Source organism: Panthera tigris, chromosome C1 (genome assembly GCF_018350195.1).
Source record: "Panthera tigris isolate Pti1 chromosome C1, P.tigris_Pti1_mat1.1, whole genome shotgun sequence".
NCBI lineage: Eukaryota > Metazoa > Chordata > Mammalia > Carnivora > Felidae > Panthera > Panthera tigris.
The window spans coordinates 21576550-21590641 of record NC_056667.1 but is presented as its reverse complement, the minus strand read 5'-3'; the positions used below and the strand labels follow the sequence as shown (position 1 = coordinate 21590641).

Here is a 14092-nt window from a genome sequence, read left to right as displayed (position 1 = left end):
TAGAGAATGTTCGTGTTGTGGTAGGAAAGGGTGTTACCATTTTAAATACGATAGGAAGGTCCTTTCTAAGAAGGTGACATTTAAACCTTCTTAAAGGGGCAAAAAAATTAAAGGGGCACCTGGGTGGCTCAGTCGGTTGAGCGCCAACTTCAGCTCAGATCATGATCTCACAGTTCGTTGAGGTCAAGCCCCACATCCAGCTTGCTGCTGACAGCATGGAGCCCACTTCGGATCCTCTCTTCCCTCTCTCTTTGCCCCTCTCCCACTCATGCTTTCTCAAAAATAAATAAACATTTAAAAAGATAAAAATAAACAAAAAAATTAAGGACATGAGAGAGCAAGTCATGAAAGTATTTGGAGGTAGAGAGTTCCAGACTGAGTGAATAGCAAGTGCAAAGGCCCTGGGGTGGAAGTGTGCCTGATATATTCAAGGACTTGCCTGAGATCATAGATCCAGTCATTAACAGGGCTGGGAGAAGAAAGGAACCATACACAGACTAATCACCCACTGTGTACCTGAACTCTCTTAAGCCTTAGGAAACTCTGGAGGTAAAGATCACCATCTCACAGATGAGGGAGTGAGACCCAAAGAAGAGAAGTAACTGATCCACATCCCACAGCTAGAATAGGCAGGTTTGTTTGGCCCCAGCCTGTTGGCGCCTCCCTGCTTCTCTTCTCTATGTCTTGCCCATGCAAATCCTAAGTATTTGTTGAGTTAATTAAAGAATGAACAAATTAATTTCTGAAGTCATGCCCTTCCAATGAACTGCTTGCTGACTGGCCTTCTTGTCTCTACTAATCATAGAATAACAACAACAATAATTCCAATGTGCTAGCTGTGGACTGAGTATTTTACCTGAATTACCTAATTCAGCCCCCCTTAGGTAATCTTAAGAGAAGGTGCTAATATTTTTCTCATTTTATTAGTAAGAAAACTAAAGCTCAGTGAGGTAGAACTCACTAGAGGTCCCACAGCTGGTAAGTGGTGAAGCTGGGATTTAAACCGAGGTCTGTCTGCTCCCAAATCCCTTCTTTTAATCCTATAATATTAGTAGAAACCTCTGACATCAATCCATCCCCTTCCTTTTATAAACCAGAAAACAGAGGCTCAGCAAGGGCAGGTGAAGAGCTAGGGAGGGGGGCAGCCCTCCAGCCCCCCCTCCGCCCCCCCCACCCCCCCACCCCCAGTCTGGCCTCCCTCCTACTCCACCACATGGGGTCTGTGGACCAGGTTTTCTTTCCTGTGCCTGCCTGTTTCCCTGCCTCTGCAGAAGTCTTGTTGTCCTAGCTCCTTGAGGACGGTTGCAGGGAGCTTACACTCCACCTCTGCCCCCTCAGCCTTGGCCTGGGTAATGCAGGACCCTTCCTACTCTGCCTTCCCAAAGTGCTTGCAGTGGCATTAACCAGTGGCGGCTGCAGAAAGGAAACTGTCCCCGTGCGGCTCCTGGAAGAGAGACAGTGCAGGCTTGGCGCCAAGAGGGCAGAGGTGGGCTGGGGGCAGGGGCCAAAACCAGGCCGAGGGTGAGGCTAGAGTGTTCCAGCCAACCCGAAGAGGGGGGAACGGGGGAGGAGGGTAAAAGATCCTGAGCCTCTGGCTTTGAAACCAATTTACTGGGTGTCATTTGTTCAACCAGAAACTGTATCAAATACTTCAAGTCCCTAGACTGGGAAGAAACAGGACAGAAGAAGGTTCTGGACAGCATTTATAACAGCATTAATACTTCGTACCGACCACTGAAGCCTCCTAGTGCTCAGGACTGAACTGAGTGCTTTATCTACATTGTTGTTAATCCTCACAGTAAAATCAGCCCCATTTTACAGCAGAGGAAACTGAGGCTCAGAAAGGGGAAGTGACAGCCAAGGTCACCTCATCACACTCATTCATAGGGTAGTGCCACAAGGGCCCGGAGACCTGGGTTCCTGCTGTGTGACCCTGCACCATCTACCACCCTCTCTGATTTGAGGCTCTTGCATGTATACCAAAAAGGACTTGCTCAGAAGCCTTTATTATAAAATGCAGGAGGCTCAGGGATCCAGTTCTGCCCAGACTATGGGGCCTCCCACAGATACAGGACATCATACTTACTCTCCTTCCCATCACCCCAAAAAAAATGGCCTGGGGATCATCTTCCAGGGGGAAAAAATAAAGCCACAGATTTTCAAAATATTTGTCCCTGTTTCAAGGCTACTGCTGGCTTTGGCCTCCAGCCAGGAAGGGGCCCCTGAGATGGGGAGTTGGGGGGAGCCCAGGCCTCAAGACTGAGAGTCCTTGGGCCTGGGGCCAAGGGGGGCGAGGGGCAGGAGGGGGCGAGCTCGGCAGTGGGCCAGGACCCCTCAAGAGATTTGGGCTTGTTTCTTAATCCTTTCCTCCCTTTGTTGGCCACAGCCAGCTGCCAGGAAAGTGGGGGGGTGGGGTGGGGGGGTGGGGAGGGAAGCAAGTGGGCAGGACCAAGGAGATTGAGGAATCCAAATAATGATGGCTGAACTGGAGCTCCTTTTCATGGGTGCCCAGTACAGGGAGACATTGTGCAAGGCCATTGGTGAGGATTATCTCATTGAAACCACTGCCCCTCCACGTGAGGAGGGCCTGCTGTCCCTTTTACTGAGGTGAAAACTGAGGTGCAGAGAGGGCAGGTGACTGAAGGTCGGCCATACAGCTCATAAGCGGCAGAGCTGGCAGGGAACCCAGGTTGTTGACTCCCATGAGAGGCAGCCACTGGGATTGAATGGGGTGGGGGTGAGGTGGGGGAATAGGGGGAGCAGGGTGGAAAGGGCCCTAGCAGTCTCAGGAGAGCCGGAAGTTATGAGGGTGATCACCTCCAAAGTGACTGTCCCCAAAGCCCTGTATGATCTGGGCCCTGCTCCCCTGCCCAGCCTCAACTCCTGTCACAGCAACGCCTCTCCCTTTCTGTTCCGGCCATACCAAACTACTGTACAAATGTGCCCTGAGCACATTACATGGCTTTAAGCCCTCACACATGATGTTCCCTATGCTTACAAAATTGTTCTCTCCACTGCCCGCCTAGAGAGCTCTTGCTTACCCTTCAAATCCCAGCTCAACTACCCAATGCCTAGAAGGAGTTAACCACCCACTCACCTGAGCTCACGCAGAAGTGCTTCAAGCACCCAGAGTGGCAGGAACCCCACCTGAGTCATCTTTGTGCCCCTAAGAACCCTGCACACAGTCAGTGCTCAGTAAGTGTTTGTTGTCTCTAAGTGCGTTTTATCACTGAATCTTTGAGGCAGGCAAAACAGGTTTTCTTGTCCTCTCTCTCAAGGCTCAGAAAAGGAGGGCAAGAGAGAGGGAGTGACTTCCAGAGGTCACGCAGACATTCAGTGACTTGACACTGGTAGAGCCGGAAGCCAGGCCTTCTCTGCACCACACAGGTCCCTGCCTGGTCCCCACCCCAAAGAGCTCCCTCATCCCTGCCAGACCAGCCAGGGTCACCACAAGGGGCCCCAAGGCAGGAGTGGGGGACATGGGCCCTGGTGGCCAGAAGTCTTGCCCGAGTGTCCAGCTAAGACATAACTGCTGCCTGCAGGAACCGACGCAGAGGGTGACAAAAAGCAGACAAGTGGCTTTATCCCCCAACCCCTCTTGGACTCATCTTCCTGGGTATGTCCCTTAGCCAGAGACCCCAGCAGGCCCCATCCGCCCCACAGACCCCACCTCCTTCCTCTCCTGCCTGCCCACTGCAGTCCGTTATCACATCCTGCTGGCTCGGCCTCCTAAACAGACGTGCTCCCCATCCCATAGCTCAGTCCCAGGCCCCATTTCAGCGTCCCTCATCTGGAGAGTTGCCCCTGCCTCTCCTCTCCCACTAGTCCTCCGAATCAAGCGACCCTCCCCAAATATGAGCCTGATCATGTTCTTCCCCGGCTTCATATCTGATGGCTCCCCACTGCCTCTGGGACAAATCCCCCTAACTCTCCTGAGCCTGTCCATCTAGCTGCATTCCCACAAGGGCAGGTCATGACTCTGTACCTTGGCAAAACAGTTCCTTCCACTAGGAATGCCCTTTCTCCTGGTCTTTGCCTGAAAAGATATTCACGGTTCACATTTCGGTGCATCAGTCAAAGGTGGAGTTGGTAGTTCTGTGTCTTTCTCCCCAGCTAGACTCTGAGCTAGGACAGGGCGAGGAGGCAGAGACCACACAGATTGATCTCTGTGCCCCATGCCCGGCACAGGGCCTGGCACAAAGTGCGGAAGAATGAAAGCAGATGGGTAGGAAAGAGAGGTGTGTCCTTACTTCCAAGAGGCCTCTTCCCTCCCTTCACCCACTGGTGTCTTTCAGAACCTGTCAGACTAGGTTGCTACCTGCCTGTCCCCAGCAGGCCCCTCCCAGACCTCATCTCCACTATCCCAAGAGGGATATCTTTGTAATCCTAAAATAACACCCAAAGCTATAACTATAATAATAATTACATTGCTCAGCATGTACCTCATTGCATTATTTAATCCTCACAAGGACTCTAGGAGGTACACAGGTTCTTTTATTATCCCCATTTTATAGATAAGGAAACTGAGATTCCAAGAGGTTAAATGTCTTGCTCAAGGTCACACTGGTAAGCAATAGATGTGGAATGCAAAGCCAGATCTGTTTGACTCTCAACCACTATGCTATCTGGCCTTCTCCTGCTTTCTGGTGTCTCCTCTCTTCAAAACTCTTACAGCACCGGCCTGGGTGGGGTACACTGTGTGTGCATGTGCTTGTGTGTTCAGCAAACAGTCCTATAGCCCTCACCAGCCCTGTGCTGAGCACTGGAGATAGAGAAGAATCAGGCATAGTCCCTGCCCCCTTAAGAATTTGGGTCTTGGGTTGAGCAGACTTGGGTCTGAGCTCCAGGTTTACCCCTAAATAACTATGTGAGTCTGGGTAACTCACTTGATTTACTCAGTACCAGTTCCCACATCTGCAAAGCAGGGACCATAATGCCTGGATTGCCAGGAGGACCAGATGAGATAATGCATCTGAAATAGCATATAACAACCCACCTAGCATATGAGAAACATCTGAAGGCAATAATACATATGATGACTAGAGACTCCCAGGATCCCAAGGCCAAGATGGGATGTAATTCTCCAGGGCCCTCCCTTGGAGCCTCCTCAGCCCGACCCAAAAGTAATAGTGATAATAATGCCTGGTCCACCCATTCGCTCATTAAATAATTCTTCCAGGGAAGTGTTCTTTATTAACCCTCTTTTGTAGGTGAGGCAACCAAGGCCCAGAGAAGGTAGGTTACTGAATCAAGTCACACAGCAAAAGAATGGGACCTACTTTCACAGTGGGTAGAGCCCAGCCCTTAGCCCAGGCCCTGGCCAGACTGCTTGAGAGTCTGGGGCTCCTGACTCCTAGATTCTAGTCCCGGCTGGGTGGGAAGTTAAAATAGTAGAATGGAGGTAAATAAAGGTATACTTTACTTAGCCCCCTCCCAGAAAGAGCTCAGGACTGGGTGGAAACCAATAATTACCAAACAGGGCCCTGTACTGGGCACTTCTCACTGGCTCCTTCCCACACCCATGTGGGGGAAGTGTTATGATATGCATGTTGCAGACGAGGTCTCCAAGACAAAGAAGTCAATGGCTTGTCCACTGTCACACAGCAAGGTTAGTGGCAGTACTGGGGGGCAGAGTCCCTCCTCACCCCTCCCTCCTTCAGCCCCAGACCTTCCCAGCTGCCCCTGTCTTCTGATGACACCTAGAGGTTCTGTCCCTCTCTCCCCAGTTCTAAGCAGAGGCCCTGCGAAGGCCCTCTCTCTGCTGATTGAAGGCCCCACCCTCAATTCAGAGGACCCAGAGCTCACTTAACCGAGCCCTGGCCCTGAAGGAACTCACAGTCTAGTGAGCAAAGACAACACATTTCACTGAGCCCCTTTGATGTTGGTCACTTTATATCCATTAGCCATTTAACCCAATACAAAGCACATTGATGGGGCAGAGTGACAGTGATTGAATAAATATGCTCATTCGTTCAGAAATACTCATTGAGTACATACTACATACCATTATACCCTGGATGCTGGAGATATAACAGTGAATAGATAAACAAAAATCCCTGCTCTCAGGGGTCTTACATAAAGAAAAGAACAAACATACTGTGTCAGGTAGACACTGAGATTCCCATTTTACAGACATGAAACTGACATGCAAAGAGCCACCCAGCTACCAGGTGCAGAATGAGGATTCTATTCCTGACCAGTCTGGCCCCTAAGACCTTTGCATTGTGTTACGTGTCTCAAAAATCAGCTGGTGTGTTAAGCATCTGGAGAGAAGTCAGCTGGTTGTGGTAGGACCCAAACTTCACAGAATGCCCTCCCTCAGTTCCTCTACCCCTACTGCTGGGCTCCCTTTACACCTCCCAGTGGCCTCTGAGCTACAGGACATGCATTAGAATCAAGCCCCAGAGGCAGTCATTTAGCCAAACTAGTACTCACCCAGCAGCAGCCGGTCGGGGTCATACAGCCCGTCAGGGAGAAGTCGTGGAGCCATCACCGCAGGGGCACATGGAAGCAAAGGACAGAAATGAGACACAGGCACAACCACCCAATAAGCTCTTTGGGGCCCCTCTTCATCCTGAGCAGGGGGAGATCCTGCCTCTGCCTCTGTATCTGCCTCTGGGGTTCTGCTAGGGCAGGTACCCTGTTAGTCAGCAATCTGATAATCTGATATTGCACCCAGAGCTCCTCCTAGGACCCAGCCCACTGGAGGCAGCAAGATCCCTCTAGACAAATATTAACTCAGCACCTAGGTGTTGGGGATACAGGATGAAAACAGACATGGCCGCTGCCCTCATGGAGCCTATGGTGCAGTGAGAAGGAGATCATGTAATTTACGAATGGATTACAACTGTGTGAGTGCTTCAAGGAGGAAATTTAAGAACCCAGGCCGGGGGGCACCTGGGTGGCTCAGTCAGTTAAGCATCTGATTTCAGGTCATGATCTCACGGTTTGTGAGTTCAAGCCCCACACCAGGCTCTCTGGATCCTCTGTCTCCCTTTCTCTCCCTCTCTCTCTCTACCCCTTCCCCACTTGCTCTGTCTCCCTCACAGTAAATAAATAAACTTAAAAAAGAACCGCGGGTTCAAACCCTGGCCCTCACTCACTAACTTTGTGACATGAGGGTTCAGCTTCTCTGTGCCTCAATTTTTTCTCTGTAAAATGGGGATTGCATTAGTGCCCACCTCCAGGGCAGTTGTAAGGATTAAATGACTTAATATATAAAAAACACTTTGCACAATGCTTGGCACACAGTACACTGTTCATAACTGTTAGCTACTGTCATTACAGGGAGCTGGAGGCATGGGTTTTGGAGGGACCTAGTGTGGGCCAGACCACCACCTACCTGACAACATACAGATTAAAAGAGACAATAGAGGTGAAGCTCTGGGCCCAGTGCCTGGCACATGGTAACCAGACGATAAATGGTGGTGGTATTCTTAGGGCTGTTCTCTAGCACATCCCCAGGGTACAGCATCTCAGCAGAGGCTGTCAGAAGTGCCCTCTCCCCACAAACGCAACCCAGAACTGCAACTCTGGACTGAAAAATAACCAGCATTCTCACCTGATGCTACAAATACCTCATCTCCCTTGACCTTCACAATGACCCAGGAAGTGGACCAAGGCAAAATTATTCCTATTCCCATTTTACAGATGAGGACAATGAAGGGAAGGTACTCCTCTCTCTTGGGTGTGTCACTTCATATCTCCAAACCTAGGTAAGTGGTCAAGCCAGGATCCCAACAGGCATCTGCCTGGATTTTGTTCTCCAGGTCTCCCCTTGTGTTTCCCCCCCAGTGCACAGCCCCACACAAGACTTGGAACCTCTCCTGCATCAGTCCCTTCATCTGAAATACTTACAAATAGCCCAGGATCCAAGCTGTTCCTGACCCCAACTCTTCTTCCACAGGCTCAGCCGCTGCTACTCTGACCCTGCCTCTAACCTTTTACCCCATCACCAACTCCAGCCACAAACCCATGGGCCAAGGAATGTCTGCACGCAACTACTAAAATCCATGTTTTACAGATGGAGAAACGGAAGTCCAAAGGTGGGCCACATATCCAAGGTAGCCTTTTGGTGCCCAGCTCTTATACCTTGGCAGTAGTCGGGTGCGGCTGGCCCTCTGAGGAAACCTTGGGTAGGGTCCTGACCTGCAGGTTGCACCCTCCGCTCTTCTCCCCCCCACACTGGGCCTGGTGGGCACCTGCACAGCCTGGCCCCCAGTTCCCCAGCCTAAATATCCCAGAGCTCTGAGCACACCCAGAAAGAGTCAGACAGGTTCCAGAGGTAAAGTCTAGGCATCATGTGAGCCTTGGTACCTTCCAGGTGGTGGCCTCCCCTTTCAGTTGAGTCTGGGCTTTGGAGTCAGACAAACCTAGATTTAAATCCCAGGCCAGCCACTTCCCAGCTGTGTGACTCTGGTTAAGTAGATTCACCTCCTTAAACTCCTAAGAAATAGGAATAATACCTATTCCCTCATGGGGTTGTAAGGATATTAGCTAATGCTGCATATTAAAGGCTTAGCACAGAGCGCTGTGGATAGTAAATGTGGCTCTAATTATGATTAGAGAACACAGGCCAAGAACAGGACATGAAGGCCCATCACACTCTACCTTGCCCTTGCCCCATTCTTTCGCCTCCCCCTCCTGTGGGGTGGACTAAGCCCCAAAGCATGTCCTGGAGGCTATAATAATGGGTGCTGCAAGACCCTTTGAGGCTCTAAGCTCATCTCCCCTTCTCATGTCACACAAAGAGAAACTGAGACCCAGGGAGAAAAAATGGGCCCACAGACTATACAGGAATAGAATCCTGCCCCCTCTAATAAACATCAGAATCCCGGGACCCAAGAAAAATCTGAAAGCCCCACCCTCACCAGGGAACAATCATAAAGACCCATTCTGCAAGCCCCCAACAAATCTCAGGCCACCATGACCTTTGTGGCGAGCCCTTTGTGGGTATCCTGTTTAGCTCTGTGGCTAGCAGACCCATATGTGGTGCTCAGGAAGGGCTTAGGGACAAACCCACGCAGTTCCTCTTCGGTTCCACAGAGAAATTCTGCTCAGGCTCCCCCTCCAGAGGTGTCTCCTTGCATCTCCCTTCCTCACTCCCACCCTGGCCTCTGTCTCACCCTGCAGCTGGGGTCCCATCAGCTGGGTGCAACCCCAGCCAGCAGAGCTCTCGGCCTCCAGAGGCCTGTACAGCGTCAGCATCTTCCCAGCCAGACTGGGATGTTCCTGCCCAGCACAGCCAGCCAGGCTCCTCCTGGCCAGGGTCCACTCTGCAGAGGGGGTGCTGGCCCTGGCCTGCCAGGGGCCCCACCCCCACTGGCCTAGCAGGTGGGGCAGCCTGGGAGCCCTGGGAGCTTCTCTTGGCACCTGCAACCTACAAGAGGGAGGCCAGCCTAGTCTCGGCAGTGCAAGGATGGGCTGATCAAGAGACAGATGGGTGTGGTGCCTCTTCACCCCACAAGCAGGTGTTCCACCTGCACCTCACATTGCTGGGCCTGGGCAGGCCCTGCCTCCTAATACACAGAGGAAACCTCAGGACCTCCCCACTCCACTCTTAAAACACCCCACTGGCCGACTCCCAGACCAGCTATCGTTCTGGTCACTGCACACTTATTACCTCAGTTGATTCTGCTGCTAATGCCTGTAAGGTCTGGATTATTGGAGAAGGAAGAACCTGGGACTCAGAGAAGTGAAGTGATTCATGCAAAGTCACACAGCAACGTGGCAGGGCCAAGATTTAAACGCAGTTCTGCTGCATGCAAAGCCTACAGGGCACCAGATGTCACCTTTCCTTCCACCTCTCTGCTCCCTAAAGCTTCTGGATCCCCGTCTTCCCAAACCTTCCACCTCTCTCTGCAAAGTCTCTCCCTCCACAGTGCTAGTCAGAATTAATCATTTCCCACCTCATGGCTGCTCTAGCACCTTGTTTACACAACAGCAGCAGGGTACAGGAGTTATTTCTGAGGTGTCTGCCTCACTGGCACTCAGAAGGGCCTTGAAGGCAGGGGGTGAACCCAGTACATGCTCCTCACACCTGAGAGTCTGTCACCCCAAACTCCACCCTCTCCCTACCCCCATGCAAAAGTCCTCTGACCTCCTCCTGTTGATCCCCTCCCCACCCCTAGCCTCCTGCCCAAGTCTGTAACTGGGGTGAAGGTAGGGAGCTTGCTAAAACCTCAGGGTCTCTGTGCCAGTGCTCTGGCCCCTCCCTCTCCCCTTCAGTAGCTGAAGGTGTGACCCAGACCTGACACCAGCCGGTTCTCACAGGGACTCCCAGCTGCCCTCAGCACCAAACCCGGCCAGACATTCCCCAAACCTTCTCCTTCTGGAGAAAAAGGCTCTAGAAGCAGAGAAAGGGCTGCCTTCAGCCCTAGTCCGGGAACTTGAGGGGTCACATTCAGCCACTCCCACGTCAGGGGACACTGTGGGCCTTGAAATAACCCCCCCCCCCAACCCTACCGGAATAGTCCTACCCTTCCCCCCTTCTGGGGCAAGCTAGGGCTGAGGTCGGTCTGGACAAGTCCCCGCCTCCAATTTGCCAGAGGGGAGAACTCTTGTTTTACCCCCAAAGAAGTGGGGTCTGCCGGAAAGTATAGGTTAGGACGAGAAAACTCCCGGGGAAAGACTTGAGAACAGGGACAGGAACACAGACAGAGGAGAGATGAGGGACACAATGAATCGGGGGATGAGACCAAGCAGGAATCTGAGAGCGATAGAGAGACTGGGGAGACCAGAGACAGAGGAAAGTCCCCGAGACCAAGCCTGGAAGGGAGCGTGTGGGCCGGGGCGGTGACGGGAGGGCCACCCTGGTAGGCAGAGCTGGCGCCCCAGCTCTCGGGTCCCTCAGTCCGGAAACCCGAAGTCAGTTACGTAAGGGGCCGGGCGCGGGGTTCCAGGCCCTGGGGGCCCCCTCCCGCTGCGCGCCGCCCGCCCTCCCGCTCCGGCCAGCGCTGCGGCGGGCCCGGCAGGAGCATGCGGGCCGGACAGGGCGGGGCTGGGGGGGGCACCTGGGGCCTCAGCAGTCTGCAGACACCCGCCCGCGCGGACCTAAGCCGGGACCCCCGCGCCAGAGAGGCCGGCACTGCCTGGGACCGCCAGCGGCAAGCGTCCACCCCCGGACCCCCCTCTCCTCTCGCCCGCGCCCCTCCCCGCACCCTGAACTTGGAGACTTCCAGACCCCTGTGGACCCCCAGTTCGGACCTTGTAAGCCAGGACTCCTAGAGACCCTCTCCCCTGACCCTTAGACCCTAGTCTCGCCCCTACCGGGGCGTCTCGGGCCCTTGGGAGTGGGTTCATCTGTCCGTCACCCCGTCCCTCCCGGGACCCAGGATCGTCCCCAGACGGTCCAGGCTCACCTGGGCCGGACGGGGCGGGGACCTGGCCGGGCCAGGCCGGGCCGCGTTCTCGCTCTCCGCCGCTCTCGCCCTTTAAGAGGTTCCTGCCACTTTGCCCCGCCGGGGGCCTCCACCTGCACTGACAGGGCAACTCTGGAGTGAGGCCCCGCCCCCGACCCGGGAGACCTTCTGATTGGCTCAAGCAACTGCCAATCGGCGGGGCGGCGGAGAGGACGGTGCCGAGAAGTAGGAGCGTCGTCGCAACCGGGAAAGGGCTGGGGCTGCAGGTGCGGCCTGACCCGGACGCCGAGCTCTTGAGCGGCCCCGGGTTGATCCGAAGGCTCAGGGGAGGACTGAGTAGGGAGCTCCTGGATTGGGTGGTGTGGTGTCTGATGTCATACGGCAGAAGTATGATGCAATTTGTCACGTGATGCTGCTCCTAACCTAAGGGCTGGAAGGGTGGTAGGAAGGGAGTTGGTGGTAGGAAACCTAGGGAAGTGACCCTGGGGAGTCTCACCTGGATCACCTGTCTCACCATTTAGCCCTGTGTAACCTTGAGCAAGTCACTTCTCTGAATCTGAGTTTCCTCAACTATAAATCATACAATACTTTTCTGAGTATTGGCGGTATACGTTAAGTGCCAAGCACACGTTTGGCACAGAATAGGTGCCATATATATATGGGGTTTCCTGTTCCTTTCATCCTTTCATCTTTCCACTCTTGTCAGAGACTTTCGCCCTCCTTATGGTCCATCCCATCAGCACTGGGAGGGGCTTACGTGGTCACTGGTCCACGTCCCCTGTCCCCTCGCTACCTCATTTTTGGGCAAATGGGCAAAACTGAGGCCCACTGAGGCTAAGTGGCTTCCTGGGAGTTAAGTAGTCCTCGTATTAGATGAGCGCTGGAAGCAAACTGCCTTGTCTCAACCCACAGCGCTGCCCTTACTTTGGGCAAGCTACTAACCCTCTCCACGCCAGTTTCCTCCTCTGTAAAATAAAAGTATTTTCCTCAAGGGTTGTTGTGAGAATTAAATGAAATGATCCATGTAAAGTATTGCCAGTCTCATTAGCATCCAAAAAGTGTTAGCATTTATTATGATTACTGATGTTAATATTATATCAAGGTCATAAATTAATGTATTGCCCTGGCCAAATTCACTGCAGCTTCCGAGTCCGGTCTTGTTTTAGGCATCAGGGCCCTGGTCCCTGCCTTCAAGAAGCTCACAGTCTAGCAGGGGGTCTGACTGAGCCCCTAGATCTAGGGGATGCTTTCTGAAATCGGTGGGTAGGCTCCAAAGCACCAGAGAAGCTTTAGTTACTTTAACCAGAAATCTGGACACTTGAGACCTTTTCAGTCCCTGGCCCTGTAGACTGCATGGGGAAAGGTGACATGCACATGCAGGCTCCCAAGCGTGTTGACAAACCTTTCACTTGCCCACATTTTCACCTGCCCACTAGGTAGTAGTAATGCCCAACGGTTAAGAGCTCGGGCTTTGGAAGCATTTGAGTCTGGGCTCAGCGATTCACCACTTTTGTGCCTTTGGGCAAGTCACTTTCCCTCAGGGATAAAATGAGATAAATAATAGCCCAAACTTTGTATAGAGCTGTTGCGAAAATTAAAAAAGAGAATGTGAAAGTACATATGCAAATACCCAATAATGCATCCAGTATTGTTTTTTAATTGATCCCACATGTATTCAGACGACCCAGGAGAGAGCAGGCTGTGAACGCCTAGGTTCAGCCACTGCAAAAGGGGTTTCCTCTCTCCCTCCCCGCATTCTGACGCTCCGCCTCAGTCGAGGGGGCGGGGCGAGGAGGATCCCCTCAGGGCCGCAGGAGCTATTCCGAGGATCTGCCGCAGGCCCCGCCCCCCCGCTCCTCCCCGATTGGGGCGGGCTCGCGGCTCCGGCTTCTGGGGCCGAGCTGTGCGTGGGTGACTCAGCAGCGCCCGCGCCTGCCCCGGCCTGATAAGTGTGTGTGCGGTGAATGTGTGTGTTGGGGTGGCCGGGGAGGGCTCTGTGTTAACGAGTTTGTGCGTGGAGAGTACATGTGGGGCTGTGTTTGTGATCTTGATCTTGTGTGTGGCTCTCTGTGCACTTAGGTGTGTGTGGAGGGGTGCATCTGTGTGACGGTGTGTCCCTGTTGTGAGTTTGCATAAAGGGTGTGACTCTGTTTGTGTTTCCCTCCCTGTGTCTTATAAACGTGTGTGCCCCCCTTACTCCGCTCCCAGGCCCTGGGGACCTAGAGAGCCACTGCCGGGTGGGGGTCTCTCTACCTAGGCAGCCTCTGTGCGTTTTTTGTTGAGATGATTTATGAACTTGTGTGGGTGAACGTGGGCTTGTCGATCACTGGGAGGGGGAGGAGGGTTGGGGTGCTGTCACTGCCTGGACTTCAGGCCCTCCTGCCCCAGTACCTCTGCCTATAAAGCCTCCACCTCCCTTCCCAGACTGTAGAGAGCAATTTGGGGAGACCTCCAGAGGAGATAGCTCACATTTAGTGATCTCTGTTATTTTACATGCATTTTCTCATTTGATCTGTCTGAGTCCTTACAGCCAAAAGTGTTCTAAAGAGGGTCTGAGACTTGAGAGAGTGGAAATGACAACCCAAGGTCGTGCAGTTTAAGAGCAATGGAGGCCGTCAAGGTAACAGAGGGCAGATCTCCTCCTAAGCTGAGCACCCAGTTTGCCTGGAGCCTGTGGGGCGCTGATAAGCTTGTGAGGCAAGGGAAAGAACCTGTTTGTGTCCCCCCTCCTC

The 14092-nt window shown here is 53.1% G+C and overlaps 1 protein-coding gene across 2 annotated transcripts in view; it reads right to left on the bottom strand.

The window, feature by feature from the left end:
- EPB41 (erythrocyte membrane protein band 4.1) overlaps nucleotides 1-11649 on the bottom strand; it is a 200218-nt gene extending 188569 nt beyond the window's left edge. The window contains exon 1 of one of the 2 annotated variants that reach the window (XM_015544635.2): nucleotides 11361-11649. The gene's annotated coding sequence lies outside the window, so the exon portion shown is untranslated. Of the gene's footprint in view, nucleotides 1-6435; nucleotides 6497-11360 lie in introns of those variants that run through there. The other variant, XM_015544632.2, reaches the window with a different exon arrangement.
- Between the last annotated feature and the right edge of the window lie 2443 nt (nucleotides 11650-14092).